Here is a 15,739-nt window from a genome sequence, read left to right as displayed (position 1 = left end):
ACTTATTTTGTCCAGGTCTTCTTGAAGGGCATGACAGTCATCTAAATTTCTTATCCTTCCTATTATCTTAGCATCATCAGCAAACATGTTCATATAATTCTGTATACCAACTGGTAGATCATTTATGTACACAATAAACATCACTGGTGCAAGAACTGAACCCTGTGGTACTCCACTTGTGACATTTCTCCATTCTGATACATTGCCTCTGATTACTGCCCTCATTTTTCTATCAGTCAGAAAATTTTTCATCCATGATAGAAGCTTACCTGTCACCCCTCCAATATTTTCCAGTTTCCAGAACAACCTCTTATGTGGAACTCTGTCGAAAGCCTTTTTTAGGTCCAGATAGATGCAGTCAACCCAACCATCTCTTTCCTGTAATATCTCTGTGGCTCGATCATAGAAACTGAGTAAATTCGATACACAGGATCTTCCAGATCGAAAACCATACTGTCTGTCTGATATATCATTTCTCTCTAGGTGTTCTACCCATTTAGTTTTGATTAGTTTTTCCAATACTTTCACTATTACACTTGTCAATGATACAGGTCTATAATTGAGGGGGTCTTCCCTGCTGCCACTTTTGTAGATTGGAACTATGTTAGCCTGTTTCCACCCGTCTGCTACGATTCCTGTACACAGGGATGCCTGAAAGATCAGGTGAAGTGGAATGCTGAGCTCAGATGCACATTCTCTCAGAACCCATGGTGAAACGCCATCTGGGCCAGCTGCTTTGTTCTTACCGAGCTCCTTGAGCATTTTTTCCACTTCGTCTCTAGACACCTCTATGTGTTCTATGTTGTTCTCTGGAATTCTTATTGTATCTGGTTCCCTAAAGATTTCATTTTGTACAAACACACTTTGGAACTTTTCGTTTAGTGTTTCACACATTTCCTTTTCATCTTCCATGAATCTATTTCCCATTTTCAACCTCTGAATATTATCCTTTACCTGCAATTTGTTGTTTATGAATTTATAGAATAGACCTGGTTCTGTTTTACATTTGTCCGCAATCCCTTTTTCAAAATTTCTTTCTGCCTCTCTCCTCACTGCCGTGTAGTTGTTTCTCGCATCTTTGTATCGCTGGTATGTTTGGGGGTTCGGCCTCTTCCTGTATTGATTCCATTTTTGTGTCTTTCGGTCTCTAGCCCTCTCGCAATTTCTATTGAACCAATCCTGTTTCCTAGTTCTGCATCTCTGTTTTGGTATAAATTTTTTTGTGCCTTTATCATATATTTCACAAAACTTGCCATACATCTCATTCACTTCCTTGCCTAGCATCAAGTCTGTCCAATTATACTCACTAAAAAAATTTCTAAGGTCACCATAATGTCCTCTCCTGAAGTCTGGTTTTTCAACTGCTTCAACCTCCTTATTTTCTTCCAGCTTATAACGCATTGCATACTTTATTCCCAAAAAGACATGGTCACTTTTACCCAAGGGAGGAAGGTACTGAATGTCAAATATCTCTTCCTCCTTCCTGGTAAATATCAAATCTAGCATGGAGGGAACGTCCCCTTCCCTCATCCTCGTAGCTTGTTTAACATGTTGATACAAGAATGTTTCCAGGATGAGGTCTACAAATTTACAGGTCCAAAAATCTTCTGTTTTAGCTTCATATGCTTCCCAGTCTATGGATTTCAAGTTGAAGTCACCGACTATCAACAGTCGTGATCTATCGTTATCCGCTCTCGCTATAATCTCTCTCATTATTGTTATAAGACCTTCACGTTTACTATCTAGCTCCTCCTTTGACCATGTGCTGCTTGGCGGTGGACTATATGCATTTATCATCATTAGTTTATCATCCTCATAGCAGATCTCTAGTGCTATTATGTCAACTTCTTGTGGATTGGCAGTCATTATTTCCTTCACCTTTAGGTGTTCTTTTACCAGCACAGCAACGCCACCGCCTTTCCTAATTTTTCTGTCCCGTCTCCAAATTGAGTAGCTCCTTGGGAATATGACCTCATTTAAAATTACATCTTCAAGTTTTGTCTCCGTGAGTGCAACAATGTCTAGTGTCTGCAGCTGTATTACATCACTTAACTCCAGTATCTTCGATCTCACTCCATCTATGTTGGTGTATGCAATCTTCAGGAACTTGTTCCCCCTCTCCTTATTCTTCACTCCCCCTCTCTCTATTGATTTTGTTGGTTTGCCTTTATGTACCACTTTACTGGTTTGCCTACCCCTATCACTTTGTAGAAAAAAGAATTTATTTCTTCTTCATTCCTGCTCTCATTTAAATGTTTTGCCTCGGTGAGGTTCAGTTTCAGCTTCTCTCTATCTTCTTTTGAAAGATCTCGTCTTAATGACCACCCTTTCCCATCCTCATCCCTTTGCAATTTTCTAGCATTCCTTAGTACTTCTTCCATCTGTTTGGCACCGTTTAGGGTGATCCTCAAAGGTCGATCTTTCCCTTTTACGTACCTGCCTATTCTCCTGTAGTCGCACACATTCTCTCTGTTTGTAAGACCTTCCACGAGGCCAACAATTTTATCTACTACTTTAGCTTCTTCTACAGCTCTTTCTGACCTAGATGTTATCGCCTTTTCTTTCCAGCCAAAAATGATCAGGGACTTACTCCGATCAACTATTACTCCAACGGATTACTCCGTGTAATTACCTAAGTGTAATTACCTAAGTGTAGTTACAGGATGAGAGCTACGCTCGTGGTGTCCCGTCTTCCCAGCACTCTTTGTCATATAACGCTTTGAAATTACTGACGGTCTTGGCCTCCACCACCTTCTCACTTAACTTGTTCCAACCGTCTACCACTCTATTTGCGAAGGTGAATTTTCTTATATTTCTTCGGCATCTGTGTTTAGCTAGTTTAAATCTATGACCTCTTGTTCTTGAAGTTCCAGGTCTCAGGAAGTCTTCCCTGTCGATTTTGTCAATTCCTGTTACTATTTTGTATGTAGTGATCATATCACCTCTTTTTCTTCTGTCTTCTAGTTTTGGCATATTTAATGCTTCTAACCTCTCCTCGTAGCTCTTGCCCTTCAGTTCTGGGAGCCACTTAGTAGCATGTCTTTGCACCTTTTCCAGTTTGTTGATGTGCTTCTTAAGATATGGGCACCACACAACAGCTGCATATTCTAGCTTTGGCCTAACAAAAGTCATGAACAATTTCTTTAGTATATCACCATCCATGTATTTAAATGCAATTCTGAAGTTAGAAAGCATAGCATAGGCTCCTTGCACAATATTCTTTATGTGGTCCTCAGGTGATAGTTTTCTATCTAGAACCACTCCTAGATCTCTTTCTTTATCAGAATTCTTTAAAGATTTCTCACATAATATATAGGTTGTGTGGGGTCTATGTTCCCCTATTCCACATTCCATAACATGACATTTATTAACATTAAATTCCATTTGCCAAGTGGTGCTCCATATACTTATTTTGTCCAGGTCTTTTTGAAGGGCATGACAGTCATCTAAATTTCTTATCCTTCCTATTATCTTAGCATCATCAGCAAACATGTTCATATAATTCTGTATACCAACTGATAGATCATTTATGTACACAATAAACATCACTGGTGCAAGAACTGAACCCTGTGGTACTCCACTTGTGACATTTCTCCATTCTGATACATTGCCTCTGATTACTGCCCTCATTTTTCTATCAGTCAGAAAATTTTTCATCCATGATAGAAGCTTACCTGTCACCCCTCCAATATTTTCCAGTTTCCAGAACAACCTCTTATGTGGAACTCTGTCGAAAGCCTTTTTTAGGTCCAGATAGATGCAGTCAACCCAACCATCTCTTTCCTGTAATATCTCTGTGGCTCGATCATAGAAACTGAGTAAATTCGATACACAGGATCTTCCAGATCGAAAACCATACTGTCTGTCTGATATTATATCATTTCTCTCTAGGTGTTCTACCCATTTAGTTTTGATTAGTTTTTCCAATACTTTCACTATTACACTTGTCAATGATACAGGTCTATAATTGAGGGGGTCTTCCCTGCTGCCACTTTTGTAGATTGGAACTATGTTAGCCTGTTTCCACCCGTCTGCTACGATTCCTGTACACAGGGATGCCTGAAAGATCAGTTGAAGTGGAATGCTGAGCTCAGATGCACATTCTCTCAGAACCCATGGTGAAACGCCATCTGGGCCAGCTGCTTTGTTCTTACCGAGCTCCTTGAGCATTTTTTCCACTTCGTCTCTAGACACCTCTATGTGTTCTATGTTGTTCTCTGGAATTCTTATTGTATCTGGTTCCCTAAAGATTTCATTTTGTACAAACACACTTTGGAACTTTTCGTTTAGTGTTTCACACATTTCCTTTTCATCTTCCGTGAATCTATTTCCCATTTTCAACCTCTGAATATTATCCTTTACCTGCAATTTGTTGTTTATGAATTTATAGAATAGACCTGGTTCTGTTTTACATTTGTCCGCAATCCCTTTTTCAAAATTTCTTTCTGCCTCTCTCCTCACTGCCGTGTAGTGTGTGTGTGTGTGTGTGTGTGTGTGTGTGTGTGTGTAATTACCTAAGTGTAATTACCTAAGTGTAGTTACAGGATGAGAGCTACGCTCGTGGTGTCCCGTCTTCCCAGCACTCTTTGTCATATAACGCTTTGAAACTACTGACGGTCTTGGCCTCCACCACCTTCTCACTTAACTTGTTCCAACCGTCTACCACTCTATTTGCGAAGGTGAATTTTCTTATATTTCTTCGGCATCTGTGTTTAGCTAGTTTAAATCTATGACCTCTTGTTCTTGAAATTCCAGGTCTCAGGAAGTCTTCCCTGTCGATTTTATCAATTCCTGTTACTATTTTGTATGTAGTGATCATATCACCTCTTTTTCTTCTGTCTTCTAGTTTTGGCATATTTAATGCTTCTAACCTCTCCTCGTAGCTCTTGCCCTTCAGTTCTGGGAGCCACTTAGTAGCATGTCTTTGCACCTTTTCCAGTTTGTTGATGTGCTTCTTAAGATATGGGCACCACACAACAGCTGCATATTCTAGCTTTGGCCTAACAAAAGTCATGAACAATTTCTTTAGTATATCGCCATCCATGTATTTAAATGCAATTCTGAAGTTAGAAAGCATAGCATAGGCTCCTTGCACAATATTCTTTATGTGGTCCTCAGGTGATAGTTTTCTATCTAGAACCACTCCTAGATCTCTTTCTTTATCAGAATTCTTTAAAGATTTCTCACATAATATATAGGTTGTGTGGGGTCTATGTTCTCCTATTCCACATTCCATAACATGACATTTATTAACATTAAATTCCATTTGCCAAGTGGTGCTCCATATACTTATTTTGTCCAGGTCTTCTTGAAGGGCATGACAATCATCTAAATTTCTTATCCTTCCTATTATCTTAGCATCATCAGCAAACATGTTCATATAATTCTGTATACCAACTGGTAGATCATTTATGTACACAATAAACATCACTGGTGCAAGAACTGAACCCTGTGGTACTCCACTTGTGACATTTCTCCATTCCGATACATTGCCTCTGATTACTGCCCTCATTTTTCTATCAGTCAGAAAATTTTTCATCCATGATAGAAGCTTACCTGTCACCCCTCCAATATTTTCCAGTTTCCAGAACAACCTCTTATGTGGAACTCTGTCGAAAGCCTTTTTTAGGTCCAGATAGATGCAGTCAACCCAGCCATCTCTTTCCTATAATATCTCTGTGGCCCGATCATAGAAACTGAGTAAATTCGATACACAGGATCTTCCTGATCGAAAACCATACTGTCTGTCTGATATTATATCATTTCTCTCCAGGTGTTCTACCCATTTAGTTTTGATTAGCTTTTCCAATACTTTCACTATTACACTTGTCAATGATACAGGTCTATAATTGAGGGGGTCTTCCCTGCTGCCACTTTTGTAGATTGGAACTATGTTAGCCTGTTTCCACACGTCTGCTACGATTCCTGTACACAGGGATGCCTGAAAGATCAGGTGAAGTGGAATGCTGAGCTCAGATGCACATTCTCTCAGAACCCATGGTGAAATGCCATCTGGGCCAGCTGCTTTGTTCCTCCCGAGCTCCTTTAGCATATTTTCCACTTCATCTCTAGACACCTCTATCCGCTCTATGTTGTTCTTTGGAATTCTTATTGTGTCTGGTTCTCTGAAGATTTCATTTTGTACAAACACACTTTGGAACTTTTCATTTAATGTTTCACACATTTCCTTTCATTTTCCGTGAATCTGTTTCCCATTTCCAACCTCTGGATATTATCCTTTACCTGCAATTTGTTGTTTATGAATTTGTAGAATAGGCCCGGTTCTGTTTTACATTTATCTGCTATCCCTTTTTCAAAATTTCTTTCTGCCTCTCTCCTTACTGCTGTATAATTGTTTCTCGCATCTTTGTATCGCTGGTATGTTTGGGGGTTTGGCCTCTTCCTATACTGATTCCATTTTTGTGTCTTTTGGTCTCTTGCCCTCTCACAATTTCTGTCGAACCAATCCTGTTTTCTGGTCCTGCATCTCTGTTTTGGTATGAATGTTTGTGTGCCTTCCTCGTATAGTTTTAAAAATTTGGCATACATTTCATTTACTTCCCTGCCTAGCAACAATTCTGTCCAATTACACTCATTAAAAAAATTTCGAAGTTCCCCATAGTTGCCTCTCTTTAAATCGAGTTTATCAACTGTTTCAATGTCCCCATTTTCTTCTAGATGATATCTTAAAGCATATTTAATGTCTAACAGGACGTGATCACTCTTTCCCAAGGGAGGAAGGTACTGGATGTCAAAAATCTCTTCTTCTTTCCTGGTGAATACTAGATCCAGTACTGACGGTATATCTCCTTCCCTCATTCTTGTGGCTTGCTTTATGTGTTGATACAAGAATGTCTCCAGAATGAGGTTCACAAATCTTCATGTCCAAAAGTCCTCAGGTCTTGCTTCATAGGCTTCCCAGTCTATTGCTCTAAAGTTGAAGTCCCCCAGTATCAACAGTGTGTGTGTGTGTGTGTGTGTGTGTATCTATGTATGTATGTATATATATAATATATATATATAATATATATAAATAATATATATATAATATATATATATATATATAAATTCCGTCCATTGTGAACAAGAGAGCCTCCCATGCCCTTGCCCCACCCATAGCACTACTGTTCAACAAATCTATAGTGTCACACCTTCCCTGATATCCTCAAAAAAGCAAGAGTAACGCCAGTCCATAAAGGAGGCAATCCGGCGGACATAAACAATTATAGACCAATATCAAATCTACCCATTCTATCAAAAATATTTGAAAAAATTATTTACAAACAGCTCTATTCCTACCTCGTAAAATTCGACATACTCAGCCCCTGCCAGTTTGGCTTCCGGTCCCAAAAGAGCACCAACGATGCAATCATTAGTCTCCTTGACGTTATCTACTCAGCCCTTGACAAAAATGAGTTTCCGATTGGACTCTTCATTGACCTAAGAAAAGCCTTTGATACTGTTAATCACAACTACCTCTTACTTAAACTCCAGCATTATGGAATCCGAGGCCTTGCCCTTGACTACATCCGATCCTATCTTAGTGACAGACACCAATATGTAACCATCAATGATACAACTTCGTCCACTCTACCAATTACCGTTGGAGTGCCACAGGGCAGCATCTTAGGACCTCTTCTATTTCTTATATATATAAACGATCTGCCTAATGTCTCTAATATTCTCAAACCTATACTGTTTGCTGACGATACTACTCTTATCTATTCAAACCTCAACCCACATACACTAAATAATGTTGTGAATAATGAATTAAAAAAAGTCCACTTATGGATGTCAACGAACAAACTAACATTAAACATCGAAAAGACTTACTACATCTTATTTGGAAGCAAATCATCAAATGCAATTCAGCTACAGATAGACAACATTAACATCAGTAATAAAGATGATGGCAAGTTTCTTGGCCTATTCCTAGACAAGAGACTCAACTTCAGCACCCACATTCAACACATAACTAAGAAAGTCTCTAAGACAGTTGGTATACTCTCCAAAATCAGATATTATGTTCCTAACTCTGCTCTCCTCTCACTATATTATGCACTAATTTACCCCTATCTTAATTATGGTATCTGTGCATGGGGGGTCTACCACTGCAAACCACCTTAAGCCCATCATCACACAGCAAAAATCTGCTATCAGAATGATAACTAACTCAGCTTTCAGACAACACTCGGCTCCCTTGTTTAAATCCCTAAACTTGCTAAATATTAACTCCCTCCACACATTCTCTTGTGTCAACTACATTTACAAAACCCTGTTCTTAAATGCAAACCATGCTCTGAAACTCTCCCTGGACAGATGTAATAGGACCCATTATCACCACACCAGAAATAAATATCTCTTTGATATCCCCAGGGTCAAACTTAATCTGTGTAAACACTCTATGCAAATTAAGGGACCTAGTTTATGGAACTCACTCCCTAGTGAATTGAAAAACTGTAAAACTTTTACCTTATTTAAAAGCAAAACCAAAAAGTACTTAACTTCATCTTCTTAGTTTCCTACACTGAGCTTTAAATTTGCTCTGTACCTAGTGTTACCCAATCTCCTAATTTTTATGTAATTTCAAACAACCTTATCATTGTGTTCATTGCTGTCTTCTTTTATGTGCTAGCCATATGCTGTATTGTGACTATCAATTTTTGTCAACTACCATTCAAGCTGTCATTGCAACCAATCTTATATTGTTTCTGCTGTATTATGCCTACCAATTTTTTTGTCAACTACCATTCAAGCTGTCATTGCAATCAATCTTAGCTACCTATGTGCTTTAATATACTGTACCTACAATTTTCTCTCATCTTTTTTTTCATTTCATGTAATCTGTTATCATTTTTTGTCTATAATTTTGCAAGTATTTACCTCCTTAAAATTTTCTTAGATTAAGGACCTGCCCGAAACGCTGCGCGTGCTAGTGGCTTTACAAGACTGTAATTACCATATTTGTATCCTCACATTCCTTATGTACATTCTTGTATATGCATAAATAAATAAATAAAATAAATATATATATATATATATATATATATATATATATATATATATATATATATATATATATATATATATATACAGTGGTACCTCGCATAACGATTGCCCCAAAAGACGAATATTTTGGGTAACGAACGGCTCGATCGGCGTCAAATCGTCCCGTATGACGAACGCTGGTTTGAGTAACGTCAACACCACATGGTGGGGTCGCGCTGCTTCTTGCTCATTCTTAGACGCCTCCGACGATGCACATAACTTAGGTTGTTCTTGTTTAAAGATGCTAATGATGCCTGGATATAAAAGGGTGACTGCTGAGATGTTGCAAAGCATTGACGTATTTGTAGGAAAAAAGAAATGAAATGTCTGATATACAACAAATGTCAAAAAGGTTCGTTCGGAGGTCGGCAGGTAGGCTGCTCCATGTTTCTTACATACAAAAAACGTAAATAATAAAAAAATGAAGAATTTTGAAAACCAGTACAAATGTCAAAAAGGTTCGTTCGGTGGTCTACAGGTCGGCTGCTCCATGTTTCTTAAAAAAAAAAAAAAATAAATAAAAAATAAAAGAACTGTTGAAACAATTTGAAAAATGGACAAATGTCATAAAGGTTCGTTCAGTGTTTGTCGGGTAGGCTGCTCCATTATTGAGACGTAAGTGACAAATACAAAACAAATGGAACACATTTGAAACAAAGAAAGATTGTCATAATGGAGCAGCCTACCCAACAAACACTGAACGAACCTTTTGCTATAACGAATATGAAAGACAAGGGCTGCTGGCTGGGTTAGTACTGCGTGAGCAACCATTTGTGGCACACGTGCCTCTGGCTCTCAAACACCTGTCCCACACGGTATTGAAAGACTGTGCTCAGTCGGTGCAATTCAGACCCTATTGTTTGAAGAACATAAGGGTCATAACATTGGTGAAGCTTGGCGCAATAAGGGCTTAGCACAACGGTCGGATGCCAGTGATACAGCACCTATGAGGATGATACAGCGAGCGTATCCAGGTGTAGCTCTGAGCCCCACCCTTGCCGTCTCTAATGTATATAGATGATACATAGATGAATCGTTTTCTGCGTTCAGTGATGATGCATCTGATACAAGTAGCATAGATGAACAGTGTTAGCGGCTTCCATGGTGGTGTTCATTGATATTTTCAAGAATACCTGAATCTCTTCCTGACTGATGGACACTCTTTGAGGCTAGCTGAATCTCTTCCTGTGTGGGACCTTACAAAGCGATCTTTTCAAGACTACCTTACAAATTGAGCTTTTCCTATAATCGTTTCAATACTACTTTATGCTTTACAAGCTTGGCTACATACCACCTACAAGTACTAAAGCCAAGGGTGCACGTGAGTGCGTTATTTGCAAGCACACAGAACGATGAAACAGGAAACGAAAATCTATCTGTAGCTGGTGCAAGGAGAGCAAAGTCGCGCTGTGTACCATGGACTACTTCGTTGGCTATTACGCACCTCCAAAGTACTGAGTGTGTAATACAGTGTGTTACTGTGTAAATAGTATGTGAAACTGTACATATTGTAATTTTAGTGAATTTTTACCACGTAATATTGTGACAATAAACATTTATTGTGGACACATTACTGACACATGTATCACAGTTTCATGGAAAATTATGAACATTCTACTGTATACATATTGTAAAGGTCACAAATATGCATCATATACGATAAAAGAAACAAATAAAACCGCATTGGAAATGCATAGAAAAAATATTTAAAAATATATTTGTGGCAACACGCGGAGCTTGAATGGCCTGCGCGACCATGTCTGGGAGCTTCACACACGGGCGACCAGCCCCTGATGACGTCACAGCGCACCTTGTCCACGCCCTCACAGCCAAAGTAAGTGGAATTTGGTAATTATTTTTACATAGACATGTTCAGGGACGGTAATTTATCATTTTACAATTAAAAATTATATTTTGGGGAACATTTGATGTCATGCACACTGGGGAAATTTCACAACAAACACAGTGCATCACACTGGTTACATGTGGGACACTCGTTTTGTATGACATCCGTTTCACATGACGAACATGGAACGGATTAAATTCGTTATGCGAGGTACCACTGTGTATATATATATATATATATATATATATATATATATATATATATATATATATATATATATATATATATATATATATATATATATAAAATATATATATATATATATATATATATATATATATATATATAAAATATATATATATATATATATATATATATATATATATATATATATATATATATATATATATATATATATATATATATATATATAAAATATATATATATATATATATATATATATATATATATATATATATATATATATATATATATATATATATATATATAAAATATATATATATATATATATATATATATATATATATATATATATATATATATATGTCGTACCTGGTAGCCAGAACGCACTTCTCAGCCTACTATGCAAGGCCCGATTTGCCTAATAAGCCAAGTTTTCATGAATTAATATATTTTCTCTAATTTTTTTCTTATGAAATGATAAAGCTACCCATTTCATTATGAATGAGGTCAATTTTTTTTTATTGGAGTTAAAATTAACGTAGATATATGACCGAACCTAACCAACCCTACCTAACCTAACCTAACCTATATTTATAGGTTAGGTTCGGTTAGGTAGCCGAAAAAGGTAGGTTAGGTTAGGTTAGGTAGGTTAGGTAGTCGAAAAACAATTAATTCATGAAAACTTGGCTTATTAGGCAAATCGGGCCTTGCATAGTAGGCTGAGAAGTGCGTTCTGGCTACTAGGTACGACATATATATATATATATATATATATATATATATATGTCGTACCTAGTAGCCAGAACGCACTTCTCAGCCTACTATGCAAGGCCCGATTTGCCTAATAAGCCAAGTTTTCATGAATTAATTGTTTTTCGACTACCTAACCTACCTAACCTAACCTAACCTAACTTTTTCGGCTACCTAACCAAACCTAACCTATAAAGATAGGTTAGGTTAGGTTAGGTAGGCTTGGTTAGGTTCGGTCATATATCTACGTTAATTTTAACTCCAATAAAAAAAAATTGACCTCATACATAATGAAATGGGTAGCTTTATCATTTCATAAGAAAAAAATTAGAAAAAATATATTAATTCAGGAAAACTTGGCTTATTAAGCAAATCGGGCCTTGAATTGTAGGCCAAAAAGTGAGTTCTGGCTACTAGGTACGACATATATATATATATATATATATATATATATATATATATATATATATAAAATATATATATATATATATATATATATATATATATATATATATATATAAAATATATATATATATATATATATATATATATATATATAAAATATATATATATATATATATATATATATATAAAATATATATATATATAAAATATATATATATATATATATATATATATATATATATATATATATATATATATATATATATATATATATATATATATATGTCGTACCTAGTAGCCAGAACGCACTTCTCAGCCTACTATGCATGGCCCGATTTAACTAATAAGCCAAGTTTTCATGAATTAATTGTTTTTCGACTACCTAACCTACCTAACCTAACCTAACCTAACTTTTTCTGCTACCTAACCTAACCTAACCTATAAAGATAGGTTAGGTTAGGTTAGGCAGGGTTGGTTAGGTTTGGTCATATATCTACGTTAATTTTAACTCCAATAAAAAAAATTGATCTCATATATAATGAAATGGGTAGCTTTATCATTTCATAAGAAAATAATGAGAAAATATATTAATTCAGGAAAACTTGGCTTATTAGGCAAATTGGGCCTTGCATAGTAGGCTGAGAAGTGCGTTCTGGCTACTAGGTACGACATATATATATACATACATACACACACACACACATATACATACATTCAGATTCAGGGAGAGAACATAGCTAATGTACGATGGGGCTAAGTGGCAGAATGGGCAATGGCAGGGCAAGTTACTCGGGAAGTCCACAGAGGGAGGAGTTACACGGCCACAGAGGGAGGAGTTACACGGCCACAGAGGAAAGAGTTACACGGCCACAGAGGGAAGAGTTACACGGCCACAGAGGGAAGAGTTACACGGCCACAGAGGGAAGAGTTACACGGCCACAGAGGAAAGAGTTACACGGCCACAGAGGGAAGAGTTACACGGCCACAGAGGGAAGAGTTACACGGCCACAGAGGGAAGAGTTACACGGCCACAGAGGGAAGAGTTACACGGCCACAGAGGGAAGAGTTACACGGCCACAGATGGAAGAGTTACACGGCCACAGAGGGAAGAGTTACACGGCCACAGAGGGAAGAGTTACACGGCCACAGAAGGAGGAGTTACACGGCCACAGAGAGAGGAGTTACATGACCACAGAGGGAAGAGTTACATGACCACAGAGGGAAGAGTTACATGACCACAGAGGGAAGAGTTACATGACCACCGAGGGAAGAGTTACATGACTACAGTGGGAGGAGTTACATGGACACAGAGGGAAGAGTTACATTGCCACAGAGGGATGAATTACACGGCCACAGTGGGAGGAGTTACATTTATTTATTTATATATATATATACAAGAAGGTACATTGGGATTGTGAGGATACATAACATAGTAATTACTTTCTTGTAAAGCATGACCACAGAGAGAGGAGTTACATGACCACAGAGGGAGGAGTAACATGACCACAGAAGGAGGAGGAGTTACATGACCACAGAGGGAGGAGTTACATGACCACAGAGGGAAGAGTTACATGACCACAGAGGGAAGAGTTACATGACCACAGAGGGAAGAGTTACATGACCACAGAGGGAAGAGTTACATGGCCACAGAGGGAGGAGTTACATGACCACAGAGGGAAGAGTTACATGACCACAGAGGGAAGAGTTACATGACCACAGAGGGAAGAGTTACATGACCACAGAGGGAAGAGTTACATGACCACAGAGGGAAGAGTTACATGACCACAGAGGGAGGAGTTGCATGACCACAGAGGGAGGAGTAACATGGCCACAGAAGGAGGAGTAACATGGCCACAGAGGGAAGAGTTACATGGCCACAGAGGGAGGAGTTACATGACCACAGAGGGAGGAGTAACATGGCCACAGAGGGAAGTTACAAGGCCACAGAGGGAAGAGTTACATGGCCACAGAGGGAGGAGTTACATGACCACAGAGAGAGGAGTTACATGACCACAAAGGGAGGAGTTACATGACCACAAAAGGAGGAGTTACATGACCACAGAGGGAGGAGTTACATGACCACAGAAGGAGGAGTTACATGACCACAGAGGGAGGAGTTACATGACCACAGAGGGAGGAGTAACATGACCACAGAAGGAGGAGGAGTTACATGGCCACAGAGGGAGGAGTTACATGACCACAGAGGGAAGAGTTACATGACCACAGAGGGAAGAGTTACATGATCACAGAGGGAGGAGTTACATGGCCACAGAGGGAGGAGTTACATGACCACAGAGGGAAGAGTTACATGACCACAGAGGGAAGAGTTCCATAACCACAGAGGGAGGAGTTACATGGCCACAGAGGGAGGAGTTACATGGCAAGATTAGGTACTGCCTTGTGTAAGCCTGGAATCTAATATATTACAAGGTTACAAACCTTAAATAATATAACAAAAGTATTACTGGTCCATTCATTAAATCACTTACATTATAATATAAAGCATGTCAACACACTCCAGCGTCCACATCAGCACCACCACACCCACAGCAACACCACCACGCCCACAGCAACACCACCACGCCCACAGCAACAGCAGCACCACCAAACCCACAGCAGCACGCCCACAGCGGCCGGGATGCTGGTCACTTGCTACACAACACGGAGCCCTCACAGGTGATCGGCGGTTTGGTACACAACAATCAGTTCGTTTCCTGACAATTTTGTATACACGAACCTTTTCGTATATACCTACCCAGCACATTGCTGTACTTACCTAATAATAAATAAATAAATAAATGTTTATTTAGGTAAGGTACATACATAAAGAGATTTTACAAAGTTTATTGGGTTAAAAGATAGAGCTAGTACATACAATGCCTAAAGCCACTATTACGCAAGGCGTTTCGGGCAGTTTTTAGTTTAGTTCATGTATTATGCACCCCATACCCATCTTGGGGCGGTAGTGAAAAGGGTTACAGAGGCACATAATGGGCTCAGGGACTGAACCCCACAATTCATTTAGCTAAGCAAGTTACAATCTTGATGAGCTAGTTACAAAATTCAATATAAGTCATCACATCAACAATGGGTTCGAGATCGACCTCAAGTACAGGTTCTAAATTAAGCAACTGACATATTTATTTATTTATTTATTTATTTATTTATGCATATACAAGAATGTACATAAGGAATGTGAGGATACAAATATGGTAATTACAGTCTTGTAAAGCCACTAGCACGCGCAGCGTTTCGGGCAGGTCCTTAATCTAAGAAAATTTTAAGGAGGTAAATACTTGCAAAATTATAGACAAAAAATGATAACAGATTACATGAAATGAAAAAAAGATGAGAGAAAATTGTAGGTACAGTATATTAAAGCACATAGGTAGCTAAGATTGATTGCAATGACAGCTTGAATGGTAGTTGACAAAAAAATTGGTAGGCATAATACAGCAGAAACAATATAAGATTGGTTGCAATGAC

The 15,739-nt window shown here is 38.2% G+C and overlaps 1 protein-coding gene across 1 annotated transcript in view; it reads right to left on the bottom strand.

Annotated features, from left to right (window-relative positions):
* The window catches only part of LOC123767097 (mitochondrial translation release factor in rescue), a 98,104-nt gene extending 83,135 nt beyond the window's left edge, over nt 1-14,969 (bottom strand). The window contains exon 1 of the mRNA XM_069304725.1: nt 14,743-14,969. The gene's annotated coding sequence lies outside the window, so the exon portion shown is untranslated. The remainder of the gene's footprint in view (nt 1-14,742) is intronic.
* Nucleotides 14,970-15,739: the final 770 nt, after the last annotated feature.

Source organism: Procambarus clarkii, chromosome 53, assembly GCF_040958095.1.
Source record: "Procambarus clarkii isolate CNS0578487 chromosome 53, FALCON_Pclarkii_2.0, whole genome shotgun sequence".
NCBI classification, from domain to species: Eukaryota; Metazoa; Arthropoda; class Malacostraca; order Decapoda; family Cambaridae; genus Procambarus; species Procambarus clarkii.
Note: the sequence above shows the minus strand (reverse complement) of the source record. Positions and strands in the feature narration are given on the sequence as shown.